Genomic DNA, 16375 nt, shown 5'->3' on the forward strand with positions numbered 1-16375 from the left:
GGTGCAGGTTGCAGATGCGGCTCAGATCCCGATTTGCTGTGGCTCTGGCGTAGGCTGGAGGCTACAGCTCCGATTCGACCTCTAGCCTGGGAACCTCCATATGCCGCGGGAGTGGCCCAAGAAATGGCAAAACAAAAACAAACAAAAAAAAAAAAACAAAAAAACAAACAAACAAAAAAAACGACCAGAAAAGGAGGAAACATTCTGAATTCATTTTATGGAACCATTATTTCCTGACAACAAACCAGACAAAGAAGTACAAAAATGAAAACTACCAACTAGCATCTCTTCAATATAGACATAACATCCTTTAATAAAAATCCAACATTCTTTCATGATAAAAACTCTCAGAAAAAGAGCAACAGAGATAAACTTCATAAATTTGATTAAGAGCACCTACAAAACAACTAACATGACACTTACTGCTGAAAAACTGAATGCTTTTCCTCTAAGATCAGAAATACAGCAAGAATCTCACCACTTTTACTTAACATGGTGCTGGAAGTCCTAGCCAGGGCAATAAAAGGAAGGAAAGGAAATAAAAGGCATGCATGTGAAAGATACAAAATTGATACAATTTACAGATGACATGACATCTACAGAGAAAATTTTTTAAAAATTTACCTCCAAAAAATAATGAGTTCAACAAGTTTGGAGGATACAAGATAAATTCGCAAAATTCAATTTTATCTCTCTATATTATAAATGAACATGTAGATGGCAAAATTAAGACTACAATAAAATTTTAAATTGCTGAAAAAATAAAATGCTTCAGCCTAAATCAAACAAAATATATACAGACTTTGTATGCTAAAACTATAAAAGACTGACTAAAGAAATCAAAGATATAAAGGAATGGAGAGAAGATACTATGTTCATTCATAGAGTGCAAGACTTAACACAGTAAAACATTTTAATTCTCTCCAAATTGATGCACTGACTTAATCCTATTCCTAAAAAAAAAATTACACAGTTTTTTTAAAGATATAGACAAGAGTGTTCTAATATTAATATGGTTAGACAAAGAAAACAAATTTTTTTAGCAAGAACAACAAACTTGGAGGACTACTCTATCCAATTGCAAGGCATATTATATAGCCACAGTAATCATGACAGTGTGATACTGATGGGGGCTGGGGGAGGGGGATAGACATACTCAATGGTACAGAAAGAGAACCTCCTCAAAGCCCCACATCAGTATGGCTAACTGATTTTTGGTAAAGCTGAGAAAGCAATTTAATGGAAGAAAGGATAAACTTTTCAACAAATGGTGCTAAAGCAATTGGATATCTATATATAGGCAAAAATATGAGCCTCTATCTAACATCATTGCCTGCACAAAAATGAACTCATAATGGATCATAGATTTATCATAGATTTAAATTTAACTTATTTTTCAAAATACCTGGAATAATCTTTGGGTCTAGGGCTAGAAAAAGAGTCCTTGGACTTGACACCAAAAACATGATTCCTAAAGGGAAAATGTGATCATTTGGCCTCTAATACTTAAAGATTTTACTATTTTAAGTTTCACCCTCCGTTAATAATATGAACAGATAGCTACAGATGTGAATAAATACTTTCAAATCATATACCCAATAAAGAACTAATATCTAGAATATATAATGAACCATTAACAGTATAAGAGTTCCCGTTGTGACTCAGTGGGTAAAGAACCCAACATTGTCTCTGTGAGGATGTGGGTTCTATCCCTGGCCTACTCACTGGGTTAAGGATCTGGAGTTTCTATAAGCTGTTGCATAGGTCACAGATGTGGCCCAGATCTTGTGTTGCCATGGCTGAGGTGTAGGCCCCAGCTGCAGCTCCGGTTTGACTCCCTGGCCCAGAAACTTCCATATGCTGTAGGTGCAGTCATAAAATGGAAAAAAGAAAAAAACCCTCAATAATATAAAATAAACAGTCCAATTTGAAAATGAGCAAAAGATATAAACAAAAAGTTCATTGGAGAGCACGTGTGCAGGTAGCAAAAAGCACATAAAAAGATATTCACCATCACAGCCATCAGACAAATGTAAATTAAAACCATAGTGAGATATCATTACACACAGCAGCATGACTAAAATAAAAAATAGTGAAACAACATAGAGGCAAACTGTATCACTCACTGGAATGTAAAATGTTGCCGCTATTCTGGAAAACTGGGAGGTTCTTAAAAAACTAAACTTGGAAATATATGACATAGTTATTGCACTCTTGGATGTTAATTCCAGAGAAATGAAGATTATGTTCACATGGCAACATGTACATAAAAGTTTATGGTAAATTTTTCAGTATTATCTCAAAACTGGAAACAAGCAAATATACTTAGAGTGCTTGATTGAACAAAATGTGGTACATCTGTACTACAAATGACTACACAAAAAGAAGAAGGAATGAGCTACTGATACATACAATAACTTGCTGATTCTCTATAGAACTCTTCATTCTGAGGTCACATATAGTATGATTATATTTATACAAAAATCTTGAAATGAAAAGTTTTAGAAATGAAAAACAGATTAAAGTTGCCAGAACTCGGGAAAGGGAGGGTATGGGGAAGGTGGATGTGCCTGTAAGCGCAACACAAGAGCTCTTTGGGGTAAATGAAATGTTATCTATATCTTGTTCATATCAATGTGAATACCGTGATTGAGATATTTTACCACATTTCTGCAAGATGTTAAAATTGGCAGGAAATGGGTAAAAGGTACACAGGGTATCTCTGTATGACTTCTTACATGTGCAAGTAAATGCACAATTATGGTAAAATAGAAAATTTAATTAAAATTGTTTATATTCTTAATATACATATTGAGTTAACTGGATATAAGAGGCAAACTACTTACAAATTAAAATATATTTCAATGATAGTGTTTTTGAAGATACCACCCTCTAGTGATGGCAGACGAGACATTTCAGGCCAAACATCCGCTGAAAAAAACTGAAAGATGGGAAAATATAAGACATCTCTTTGGAGATATCATAAATGCAAATAAATAAGCACTGAAAAGACTAGATCTCAGGGAAAAGACTAGCAAAAGGAATTCATATCAAATTTAGTATCCTTTCTCCCACAAATGAGGAGATTGAAAGCCCAAGATACTGAACAGAAAGTATAGCTGAAAAGCTAGTCAGCTGAGTCATGTTTCCAGTGGACTCACCAGTCCATAGGAGACAAGACTTCGGGAAAAATGCTCCCCGAAGTGTTTTACGAGATCCCTATTAACTCTACACCCAAATGATAAGGATATTATAACAACAGAAATTTAATGGTATATATCCTGCATGAAAGGGAAGGTTGATATCCTCCCACAATAAAACAACTTATGTCTGGCAAACAGAAATCAAAGATATTTCAATTCTAATATGCCATAAACAAATGGGGCTTAATTGAATACATTCTGGTGGGATAAAAGTTTCATAACCAAATGACTTTAACAGAAGAAAAAGCAAAAATTATGTCACTATTAGAACAAAGTAAAACAATACGGCCAAATATACCATCCAGTCACGATTAAAAAAACCAAAAAACTAGCCAATATCCGAGCTAGTAGTAAAATACTGCATAATAATAATAATGCATTAGACACTAAATGGTAAATTTAGCAAAATTGCTGGATTCCACACAATAAACATTAGCATTTTTTAATAGTAAACATGTTTTAACAATAATTTTTATTAAAGTTTTTACACACATGATAAGACATGGCACAAAAACCTTACATGACAAGGTTATATTTGTACAGCTTTTTCCATATATGCTTCATATGAAATTGAGAGAGTTTTAATTCTGATTACTGTTGTCAATTTTTCTGCTATCATAGCAACAGAAGCCCTTTGCTATACACTTGACATTTAATTCTGATGGAGTAATAAGAGCATTCTTTGTGGTAATTTTACTTATAGTCTCTAGCTTAATGATTTCAATGACTAATTATTAGAGGTTAGCTTCTTATAAAGAACTCACAATTAAATTTTTTTTTCTCATATCTTGTTTATATTATTCTTACTTTTCTTTTTTCTAAGTCTTCTGTCAATAAGACTTATTATTCAGTAAATAAATTTAAAAAATTAAAAAGGGAAGAGCCTATCTTTAAAAATTAAAAAAGCAAAGAGTATATCTTTCAAAACTTAGAGGCTATTATCATGTGATTAATTTTTGATTTATATATTTTATGACACAGATATATTGCATGTAAAATTTTCAAAAAAGCTGATACATATTCCTCTTCAGAAGTTATTGATTAGCAATGAAGCATATATATAAATAGATGTAAACATAACAGTTACACAATAATGTATTTACATAATTATACTCATATCTGTAAGTAAATTTAAATTAGCTTCTTTTTAATTATCAATATATCCTGGAGATGTCCCCTGAGAGTATTTAACATCCACCTGACTGGTTGTAAAAGCTGCACAGTATCATAGAATGAACACAGCACAATTCGCCTAAACGTAGCTGTTTTGACTATTTTGTGTCCATACTTTAATGCACATATGTGAGTGGCTATGTTAGATACAGTCTTTTTTTTTTTTTTTTTTTTTTTTGTCTTTTTTGCTATTTCTTGGGCCGCTCCTGCGGCATATGGAGGTTCCCAGGCTAGGGGTCGAATCGGAGCTGTAGCTGCCAGCCTACGCCAGAGCCACAGCAACGCAAGATCCGAGCCGCGTCTGCCACCTACACCACAGCTCCGGCAACACCGGATCGTTAACCCACTGAGCAAGGGCAGGGACCGAACCTGCAACCTCATGGTTCCTAGTCAGATTCGTTAACCACTGCGCCACGACGGGAACTCCTAGATACAGTCTTAAAAGGCAAGTTATAGCGTAAAAATGTAGGGAAATTCACAATTTTTTGAAGGATAGTTGACATACAATATTATTAGTTTCAGGTATACAACAGTGGTTTGACATTTATATACAATATGAAATGATCACTATGATAAGTCTAGCAACCATTCATCACCATAAAAAGTTACTATAATATTGTTAACTATATTCCCTATGCTGTACATTACATTTCCATGACATATATTTTATGACTGAAATTACCTATTTTGTCCATTCCTCCATCCCCCTCCCCTCTGTTTGCTCTCTGCATCTATGAGTCTGTTTCTGTTTCAGAATTTTTTGGTAGCAAAATAACCTCTAGCACAATCCATGTTGTAGCAAACGGCAGGGAAATTCACAACTTTGTCAAAAAATACTAAATTACTTTCCAAAAGTTCATTACCATTCTGCACTCCCTCGATAACCTGAGAGCAAGATTTTAAAAGATATCTAGTTACTTAAAGAATTTACAGTAACTATGAAGCATACTTAAGATAGTAATTATCAATATTCTTTATTGTTTATATATCTTTGATACATATTATTAATCCCATTTGTTAGTCTTTCATTTCATAATCATTAACAAAATTATACACCAAAATTACTATACATTTTATATACATACAAATATACATACATAATTACACACAAATTCTTGCTGTTTTCAATTAGGTTCTATATATTGACTGGTATCAAACTGATTCTGATGTGTCTTTATTATATAAATAATTTTACCTGCAAATTATAAGTACAGTAGATATAAAACATTTTCTATAGTTAGTATGTATCATTTCATTATTCTTTATCAAAAGATTTTGCCTGTTCTCATGCACTATCACATCCAGACCAACATTAGCATCATATCAGAAGTAATTTTTTTGTTTGTTTTTTTAGGGTCACACCTGCAGCATATGGAGGTTACCAGGTTAGGGGTCAAATTGGAGCTGTGGCTGCCTGCCTATGCCACAATCACAGCAACACCAGATCTAAGCCGTGTCTGCAACCTACACGACAGCTCATGGCAACGCTGGATCCTTAATCACTGAGTGAGGCCAGGGTTTGAAACTTTATCCTCATGGATGCTAGTCAAATTCATTTCTGCTGAGCCATGACAGGAAGTCCCAGAAGTAATTTAAATGTTTTTGATATCGTACTTATAAATATGCTAAAATTATTTTTATCTGTATATAAACAGTATAAATATATTTATATATATTACAATAAGAAGGAATTGGCGTTTTTAGTTATAGTACTTTTCATACAGCTTTTTTTTTTTGCCTTTTTTCTATTCTTGATCAAATGTTAATCTTTTGTATAATATAATCATTTTCATTCACAACATAGCTAGTGAAACTTTTGAAATATTTCATTAGCAAACTATATATTTGACATCTATATAAAATATAAAGCATTTTAATGAATTGAACAAATGTATAGCCACTAAAAGCTTCGAGACATAAAGATATAAAACCTATCACAGAATAATCACTTAAATGTTGACTGTCTTCTCTGGAGAATCCATAGAGAATCAGAGTAAATGGAACATCATTCTTCCTCTGATGAATGAAAAGACACTAAAGACAGAATTTTCAAACAATAATTTTATATTCAACAAAATTATCCTTCTAAACTAGAGTGAAATAAGACACATCCAGATAAGCAAATCTGAAACAATTTGTCACTGGCCACGTAATACAAGTAATGCTTAAGGAATGTATTAGTTTCCTAGGGTTGCCATAACAAAACATAAACTGGATTGCTTAAAAAATAAAAAAATATCGTCCCATAGTTCTGGAGGCCAGAAGTTTGAAATCAAGCTGTAGGCAGGGCCATGCACTCTAAAACCTGGAGAGGAATCCTTCCTGACCTCTTCCCATCTGTGTTGGGTTGTCAGCAATCTTTGGCATTCCTTTGCCTATACATGCATTACTCCAAAGCCTGCATCTTCACGTGGCATTCTGCCTGAGCGTATCTTCACAGAGTGTTCCCTCTATGTATATCTGTCTCTATGTCTACATCTCTCCTTTTTATCAGGACACCAGTCATACTGGATTAGGGCCCCACCCAAATGATCTCACCTTAACTTGACCATATCTTCAAAGACACTATTTCCAAGTAAGGTCACATTCTGTGGTACTTGGACTAAGGACTTCTTTGGGTGACACAGTCAACAAATAACAAGGAAGGTTTTCAGGTTGAAGGGAAATGACACCTGAACTACAGGCTACAAGAAGGCATGAAGCAGGCAGGCCAAGGAAAATAGGTGGATAAACATAAAAGACTAATGTGTTCTATTACTTATCTGAGAGACATCCGATTCTTTACATCAAAACATGCTAAACGATATTATTGATGTAAACTATAGAACAAGAACACAATAGAATAGTCACATACATAGAATTATCATGTAGTGAGGTAACATTTACAAGTGACATTATCTAATTCTATGTAAAGAATTAAAAGTAGTTTAAATATAAACCCACTGAGCAACCACTAAACATAACACAACTATGTGTACAAAATATTCTAGTTACCATTACTGGATAAAAATTATCTTCTCTAATATATTCCATATGTACTTGTCTATTTTTCTACTACAGTTTCCCTCAATAATTTAACTCCAGAACATCATACACATTTGCGTATGTTTGAAAAGTACTTGTGGAAGGAGTGAAATAATTACATTAAAAGAAATTAAGGAAATGATGGAAAAAAATTTTTAAAAAGGCAGAGCAAGATGGTGGAGGAGTAAGACGTCATGCTCACCTTCTCCCACAGACACATCAAAAAAAAAAAAAATCTACATGTAAAACGACTCACACAGAACATCAACTGAATGCTGGCAGAACTTAAACCTCCAAAAAGGGCAGGAAACTCTTGACATACTGGGTAGAACAAAAGAAAAAAAAGAGAGAGAGAGAGAGAGAGGGAATCAGGACAGGACTAGCATTCCTGAGAGGGAGCGGTGAAAGAGAAAACAACCCACATCCTGGGAAGCCACCTAACTGATGGAAAGATCAGCAGAGATGGAGGGACCTCAAAGCCATGGAGAAAAGCACAGCAGCTGGACTGAGGAGGGCAAAGCAGAATGAGAGCTACACAGAACATCTGAACCACTGGCCCGGACACCATAGCCTGAGACCCTTGGGTGGGGGCTGGGTGCTGAGACTTAGGCTCTGGAGGTCAGTCCCAGGGAGAGGGCTGGGGCTGGCTGTGTGGGGACAGCTTAAGGGGCTAAGGACCAGTGCACCACGGGAGGGGGAGCTGTGTGCTGCCAGCTGGGGAGTGGAATGTAATGGCAGAGGGAACCTGGGAAAAGGTCCGGCCTGCAAGACAGGCAAGGTGCCATTGTTGGGGAGGGTGAGAGGAGGAGGGGTGGACTGCCATAGGAAACTCACTGCACCCGAGCATGTGTGCGCGCCTGTGGACTCTCAGAGGGCAGGGCAGCTCTGGTGCAGGCTACAAGTGGCGAGAAGCCTCTTGCTCGGGCTACAGGAGACTGGGCGCTTCTTTGCACAGGCTACTGGTGGCCAGGCACATCTTGTGTGGGCTAAGGGCATCAGGAGGCTAAGTGCAATGTGGTGCCTTTTGCATGATCTACAGGCAGCAGGGACAGACCTTGGAGGCCAGAGAGAGGTGTGGCTTGCCACCAGTGGGGGCCTGTCAGTGGGCTCCACCTGCTGCCCCAGTCACCTCAGGGGGTGGCAAAAATAAATAAATAAAGAGGGCACTGCAACTAAGCACCATATGCTGTTGTTCTCACTCCTGTGGGAACACACCTGCCCTTCAGCTGCCACTGCCAAACACCCTGAGTGGCGCCCAGACACTTGGCACTGTCCCTTCCCAAGACCCTACAACTAGGAGCAGCTGGTATAGCACCTCCTGCATGGGCTAAATGGGACAGGGTGCTTCTTGCATGGTCTGCAGGCAGCAGGGACAAACCGCCACAGTTATCCCTGATTCCAGAGGTGGGCGTAGCCCACCACCACCAAGGATACCTGAACAAAAATCACTTGCAGCTCCAACCACCTCAGAGGGCATTACAGAGAAGGACATTGTGACAGAACACCACTTTTTGTTGCTCTCACTCCCCTGGGAGCACATCTGCCCTGCTGCTGCCACCGCCAAACACTCTGGGCAGTGCCCAGATGCTTGGACACTGTCCCTTCCCAGGATCCTACAACTAGGAGCAGCCTGTACAGCACCTCCTAGGTGAGCTAAGTGAGACAGGGAGCCTCATGCATGGTCTGCAGGTGGTAGGGGCAAACCACCACAGTTCTCACTGGCCACAGAGGTGGTCGTGGCCTGCTACCACTAAAGGTCCCTGAACAGGCACCACCTGCAATTCCAATCACCTCAGAGGAGGGCATTGCAATCAAACATTAGCTGTTGTTGCTCTCACTCCCCTGGGAACTCACTCACTCACCCTGCTGCTGCTACTGCCAAATGCTCTGGACACCTTGTAGATCTGCCTAGAGCTTATTAACACTTCCCAGGGCCCTGCAACTAGGAGTAGCCTGTGCCACATTCCTGAACATCCATCCTGCTGTTGAGAGCACAGTGACCAGGCACTGACTGCTGGCTCTACCCATTGCCTCCTTCTCCCTGAAAACACACTGAGCAACCTGGGGATAACAGCCTGCTCACACTGAAGAAAGAGACAGCTTTCAAACTCCCACACCAAAAATAAACAGTAACTCCCCACAAAAATACAAAGGGGTGCTCTTGCACAGAAGTAGCCTTACAAGACTACAGTTTGGCTTCCTAAAAATCACAAAAAAGAAAAACATAAGCAAGATGAAGAAGCTCAGAAATCAATTCCAGTTAAAGGAATGGGAGGAATCACTTAAAGCAGTCAATAATGAAACACACTTCTGCAGTCTGACAGACATTGAGTTCAAAAGGGAAATAGTGAAAATACTGAAGGAATTAAGGCTGAATATCAAGGAATTAAGAGAGGATGTGAACAATAATGCAGATTCCTTTAGAAAGGAACTAGAAAACATGAGGAGCAAAGAAAAATTAGAAAATTCATTTACAGAGATGCAAACTGAACTAAAGGCACTAAAGAGCAGAATGAATAATGCAGAGGAACCAATTAGTGATTTGGAAGATAGAATAATGGAAATTACCCAATCAGGATAGCAGACAGAAAACCAAATGAAAAAACATGAAAGCAATATAAGAGATCTATGGGATAGTATAAAACAGTCCAATCTAGGAATAATAGGAATTCCAGAAGAGAAGAAAAAGAAAAGGGGATTTAAAATATATTTGAAGAAATTATGTCTGAGAACATTCCAAATCTAAAGGAAATGGATATCAGGATACAGGAAGCACAGAGGGCCCAAACAAGTTGAACCCAAATAGGACCACACCAAGACATATTATAATAAAAATGGAAAAAGTTAAGGATAAAAGAGGATTCTAAAGGCAGCAAGAGAAAAGCAAAGCATTAATTATAAGGGAAACCCCATAAGGCTATCAGCTGATTTATCTACAGAAACATTACAGGTCAGAAGGGGGTGGCAAGATACATTTAAAGTGCTGACAGAGAAAAATTTACAACCTAGAATACTCTATCTAGCAAGAATATCATTTAAAATAGAAGGGGAAATAAAGAATTTCTACAACAAACAAAGCTAAAAGAGTACAGCAATACTAAACCCACTCTAAAAGAAGTACTGAAAGGGCTTCTCTAATAAAAAAAAAAGCACTAAGAAGAAATAGGATGGAGGAAGCCACAACTGGAAAGCAATCACTTAAATAAGCCAGCATACAGATCTAAATATGAAGATGCAAAAAAAAAAAAAAAAAGACATCAAAATCATACAGTGTGGAGAAGGAAAATATTAATTCTTAGAAAATATAAATTCTTTTTTTCCTTTTAATTATGACTATATGACTATCAGGCTAAAGCAAGCAGATATAGGAAGGCGTTAACATATTTAAAAAACAGGGCAACCACAAATCAAAACTGATCATTACATTCACAAAAACTGAAAAGTACATGAGCATAAAATAAATGGAAATCATCCAACCAAAAAAAGAAAGGAAGAAAGGAGAAACATAGAATCAACTGGAAAACAAAGTTTAAAATGGCAATAAATACATATCCATCAATAATGACCTTAAATGTCAATGGACTGAATGCTCCAATCAAAAGACACAGATGGGCATACTGGATAAAAAAGGAAAAACCTACCATCTACTGTCTACAAGAGACTCACCTTAGGGCAAAGGACACATATAGATTGAAAGTGAAGGGGTGGGAAAAGATATTTCATGCCAATGGACAAGACAGGAAAGCAGGAGTTGCAATACTCATATCAGACAAAATTGACTTTAAAATGAAGGTCATAAAGAAAGACAAAGAAGGACACTATTTCATGGTTAAAGGATCCATTCAAGAAGAGGATATTATAATTGTCAATATATATACTCCTAATATAGGAGCACCCAGATACCTCCAACAAATACTAACAGACATAAACAGAGAAATTGATGGGAATACAATCATAGTAGGAGACTTGAACACCCCACTCACATCAATGGACAGATCCTCTAGACAGAAAATCAATAAGGCAACGGAGATCCTAAAGGACACAATAGAAAAGTTAGACTTAGTTGACATTTTTAGGACATTACATCCAAAAAAATCACAATATACATTCTTCTCAAGTGCACATGGAACATTCTCAAGAACCGAACACATATTGGCACGAAACTAACCTTAACAAATTAGAGTATAGACATTGTTTCAAGTATCTTCTCTGACCACAATGGCATGAAAATGGAAATCAACCACATGAAAAGAAATGAGAAAAAACCTACTACAAGGAGACTAAACAACATGCTACTAAAAAACCAATGGGTCAATGAGGAAATCAAGAAGGAAATTAAAAAATACCTTGAGACAAATGATAAAGAAGACACAACCACTCCAAATCTATGGGATGCCACAAAAGCAGTGCTCAGAGGGAAATTCATAGCAATACAGGCTTTCCTCAAAAAAGAATAAAAATCTCAAATCAACAACTTAACCCACTACCTAAATGAATTAGAAAAAGAAGAACAAACAAAACCTAAAATCAGCAGAAGGAAGGAAATCATAAAGATCAGAGAGGAAATCAATAAAATAGAGATTAAAAAAATCAATAAAACCAAGAGCTGGTTCTTTGAAAAGGTAAACAAAATTGACAAACGTCTGGCTAGACTCACCAAGAGGAGAGAAAAAAACCCAAATAAAACAAGAAATGAAAAAGGAGAAGTCACAACGGACACTACAGAAATACAAAAACCCATGTAAGAATACTATGAGCAATTGTATGCCAACAAAGTTGACAACCTAGAAGAAATGGACAACTTTCTAGAGACTTACAGCCTGCCAAATTGAATCAAGAAGAAAGAGATCAACTGAACAGACTGATCAGTAGAAATGAAATTGAATATGTCATAAAAACACTCCCTACAAATAAAAGTCCAGGACCAGATGGCTTCATAGATGAATTCTACCAAACATACAAAGAGGAACTTATACCCATCCTCCTTAAACTTTTTCAAAAGGTTGAAGAAGAAGGAACACTCCCAAAGACATTATATGATGCCACCATCACCCTAATTCCAAAACCAGACAAAGATACCACCAAAAGATAAAACTATAGGCCAATACCTTTGATGAATATAGACACAAAAATTCTCAACAGAATTTTAGCTAACCGAATCCAACAACATACAAAAAAGATCATACACCATGACCAGGAGAGATTCATCCCAGGTGCACAAGGGTGGTTCAACATTTGCAAATCAATCAGCGTCATATACCACATTAACGAAAGAAAAGTCAAAAACCACCTAATCATCTCAATAGATGCAGAGAAAGCCTTTGACAAAGTCCAACATCCCTTCATGATAAAAACTCTTACCAAAGTGGGAATAGAAGGAACATACTTTAACATAATAAAAGCCATTTATGGAGTTCCCGTTGTGGCGCAGTGGTTAACGAATCCAACTAGGAACCATGAGGTTGTGGGTTCGATCCCTGCCCTTGCTCAGTGGGTTAACGATCCGGCGTTGCCGTGAGCTGTGGTGTAGGTTGCAGACGCGGCTTGGATCCCGCGTTGCTGTGGCTCTGGTGTAGGCCGGTGGCTACAACTCCAATTGGACCCCTAGCCTGGGAATCTCCATATGCCGCGGGAGTGGCCCAAGACCAAGAAATAGCAAAAAGACCAAAAAAAAAAAAAAAAAGCCATTTATGATAAACACACAGAAAATATAATAATCAATGGAGAAAAGCTGAAAGGCTTCCCACTAAAATCTGGAACAGAACAAGGATGCCCACTCTCACCACTGCTACTCAACATAGTATTGGAAGTCCTAGCCAAAGCAGTCAGACAAACAAAAGAAAAAAAAAAGGGCATCTAAATAGGAACAGAAGAGGTAAAACTGTCACTGTATGCAGATGACACGATACTATACATAGAAAACCCTAAGGACTCAACCCCAAAACTACTTGAACTGATCAACAAATTCAGCAAAGTAGCAGGATATAAGATTAACATTCAGAAATCAGTCGCATTTCTGTATACTCACAATGAAATATTAGAAAAGGAATACAAAAATACAGCACCTTTCAAAATTGCACCCCCAAAAATCAAATACCTGGGAATATACCTGACACAGTAGGTAAAAGACTTACATGCTGAGAACTATGAGGCATTAATCAAGGAAATTAAAGAAGATGTAAAGAAATGGAAAGATATTCCACGCTCCTGGGTTGGAAAAATTAATATGGTAAAAATGGCCATACTACCCAGAGCAATATGCAGAGCCAATGCAATCCCCATGAAATTACCCATAACATTTTTAACAGAACTAGAAGAAACAATCCAAAAATTTGTATGGAACCACAAAAGATCCAGAATTTCCAGAGCAATCCTGAGAAACAAAAACCAAGCAGAAGGCATAACTCTCCCAGACTTCAGGCAGTGTTACAAAGCCACAGTCATTAAGACATTGTGGTACTGGTACCAAAACAGACAGACAGACCAGTGGAACAGAACAGAGAACCCGGAAATAAACCCAGACACCTGTGGTCAATTAATCTTTGACAAAGGAGGCAAGAACATAACATGAGAAAAAGAGTCTTTTCAGCAACTATTGCTAGGAAACCTGGACAGCTGCATGCAAATCAGTGGAACTAGAACACACCCTCACACCATGCACCAAAATAAACTCAAAACGGCTGAAAGACATAAATGTAAGACAAAACACCATCAAACTTCTGGAAGAGAACATAGGCAAAACATTCTCTGATATCAACATTACAAGTGTTTTCTCAGGTCAGTCTCCCAAAGCAACAGAAATAAGAGCAAAAATAAACCAATGGGACCTAATCAAACTGACAAGCTTTTGCACAGCAAAGGAAACCAAAAAGAAAACTAAAAGACAACTTACAGAATGGGAGAAAATAGTTTCAAATGATGCAACTCACAGGGGCCTAATCTCTAAAATATACAAACAACTTATTCAACTCACAGCAAAAAAGCCAACAACCCAATTGAAAAATTGCCTGTCTATTCAGGCAAAAGACCTGAATAGACATTTCTCCAAAGAAGATATACAGATGGTCAGCAAGCACATGAAAAAATGCTCAACATCCCTGATTATTAGAGAAGTGCAAATCAAAACTACCACCTCACACCATGCACCAAATGTCAGAATGGCCATCATTCATATGTCACAAATAACAAATGCTGGAGAGGATGTGGAAAAAAGGGAACCCTCCTATCCTGTTGCTGGGAATGTAGGTTGGTACAACCACTGTAGAAAACAGTATGGAGGTACCTTAGAAAATTATACATAGAACTACCATATGACCCAGCAATCCCACTCTTGGGCATATAAAACTTTCCTTGAAAAAGACACATGCACCCATATGCTCACTGCAGCACTATTCACAATAGCCAAGACATGGAAACAACATAAATGTCCATTGACAGATGATTGGATTAGGAAGACGGGGGGTGTGTGTGTGTGTGTGTGTGTGTGTGTGTGTGTGTGTGTGTGTGTGTGTATACACAATGGAATACTACTCAGCCATAAAAAACAATGACATAATGCCATTTGCAGCAACATGGTTGGAACTAGAAACTCTTATCTTGAGTGAAGTAAGTCAGAAAGAGAAAGACAAATACCATATGATATCACTTATATCTGGAATATAATATACGGTACAAATGAAACTTTCCACAGAAAAGAAAATCATGGACTAGGAGAATAGAGTCATAGTTGCCGAGGGGGAGGGGGAGGGAGCAAGATTGATTAGGAATTTGGGGTTAGTGGATGCAAACTATTGCCTTTGGAATGGATAAGCAGTGAGATCCTGCTGTGTAGCACTGGGAACTATATCTAGTCACTCATGCTGAAGCATGAAAATGTGAGAAAAAAGAATCTATACATGTATGTGGAACTGGGTCACCATGTTGTACAGAAGGAAATTGACAGAACACTGTAAACCAGCTATAATGAAAAAAAATCATTTTAAAAAATTAAAAAAGAAAACCACTGCTCAAAAGATCATTTGAATTAAAAAGTTGAATGTCTATTTCCCGGAAGATAGAGTAGACAAACTTTCCCTATTTCTCTTCCTAAGTACTTCTAAACTCTCGGGTTGATATATAAAAAAATGAACACAAAAATACTCTGAAAGGTGGAGACACTGAGGACGAGTGACTAGGAAGCTCAGAAATCAAGGAACAACACAATGGTGGTTTCCATGTTTTGTCGTATGTTTTTTCTTTTTGCTTCATACATCCCAGACCTGGATAGGAAAAATCTGGCAACCTTAAAATGCCAAAGGATGCAAAGAAAGGCTCAAAAAAAGCCTGCTCGCTCCATACAAAGCACTGGGAAAGACACAGGGAAATAACACAGAAAATATGTAAGCTTTATTTTTTTTTTCTTATAAATACAGCCCCGCTTGCTGGCCAAGTGAAAGGGCGTACATACATCTCATTTGGAAATAAGATTTACTTGCTCAGGCTGCATACTGTAATGCCTAAGAAGTGACATGAAGAGGGGTAAAAATGTAATACTCTCATCTACACAGCAATAAAAATGCAAAATAAAGCAAAAATTAAATGGACTTAATTAATGCAGTGCATTTCCACAAGGAAGAGACAAGCGAACTTTAAATGGATCAATAGTTGTATATTATAAAAAATTAAAATTGGCTCAGCCACCCTCCTCCTCTCTCCAGCTCTCCTCAACTAAGGTATACCAGTCTAGAACCAACAAAGTTGCTAGTCAGAAGGGTTTGCTTTAAAATGCACTGAGATAAGTGGGGGCAAAGTGGTGGAAAGACTAGATAAGCTGGCTTTGATAAGGCATTATTTGCAATGGTGTTGCATACAGAAATTCTACACCAGACAACCACTACCCTCATCCACATCAGCAGAGTCCCAGTGGTGAGCCCAGACATTCACCACTACCAGGCTTTAAGGAGTTACCTCAAACTGTCTTCCCCATAATGATCTAT

The 16375-nt window shown here is 37.4% G+C and overlaps 1 long non-coding RNA gene across 1 annotated transcript in view; it reads right to left on the minus strand.

The window, feature by feature from the left end:
* Nucleotides 1–16375, minus strand: part of LOC146394520 (uncharacterized) — a 319831-nt gene that overhangs the window by 21457 nt on the left and 281999 nt on the right. Inside the window, exon 4 of the long non-coding RNA XR_014835589.1 lies at nt 2847–2941. This is a non-coding gene — a long non-coding RNA (uncharacterized LOC146394520). The remainder of the gene's footprint in view (nt 1–2846; nt 2942–16375) is intronic.

Source organism: Sus scrofa, chromosome X (genome assembly GCF_054392235.1).
Source record: "Sus scrofa isolate SSC_HxYL_T2T_F1_AM1 chromosome X, Sscrofa_HxYL_maternal_Yorkshire_Landrace_v2.0, whole genome shotgun sequence".
Taxonomy (NCBI): Eukaryota; Metazoa; Chordata; class Mammalia; order Artiodactyla; family Suidae; genus Sus; species Sus scrofa.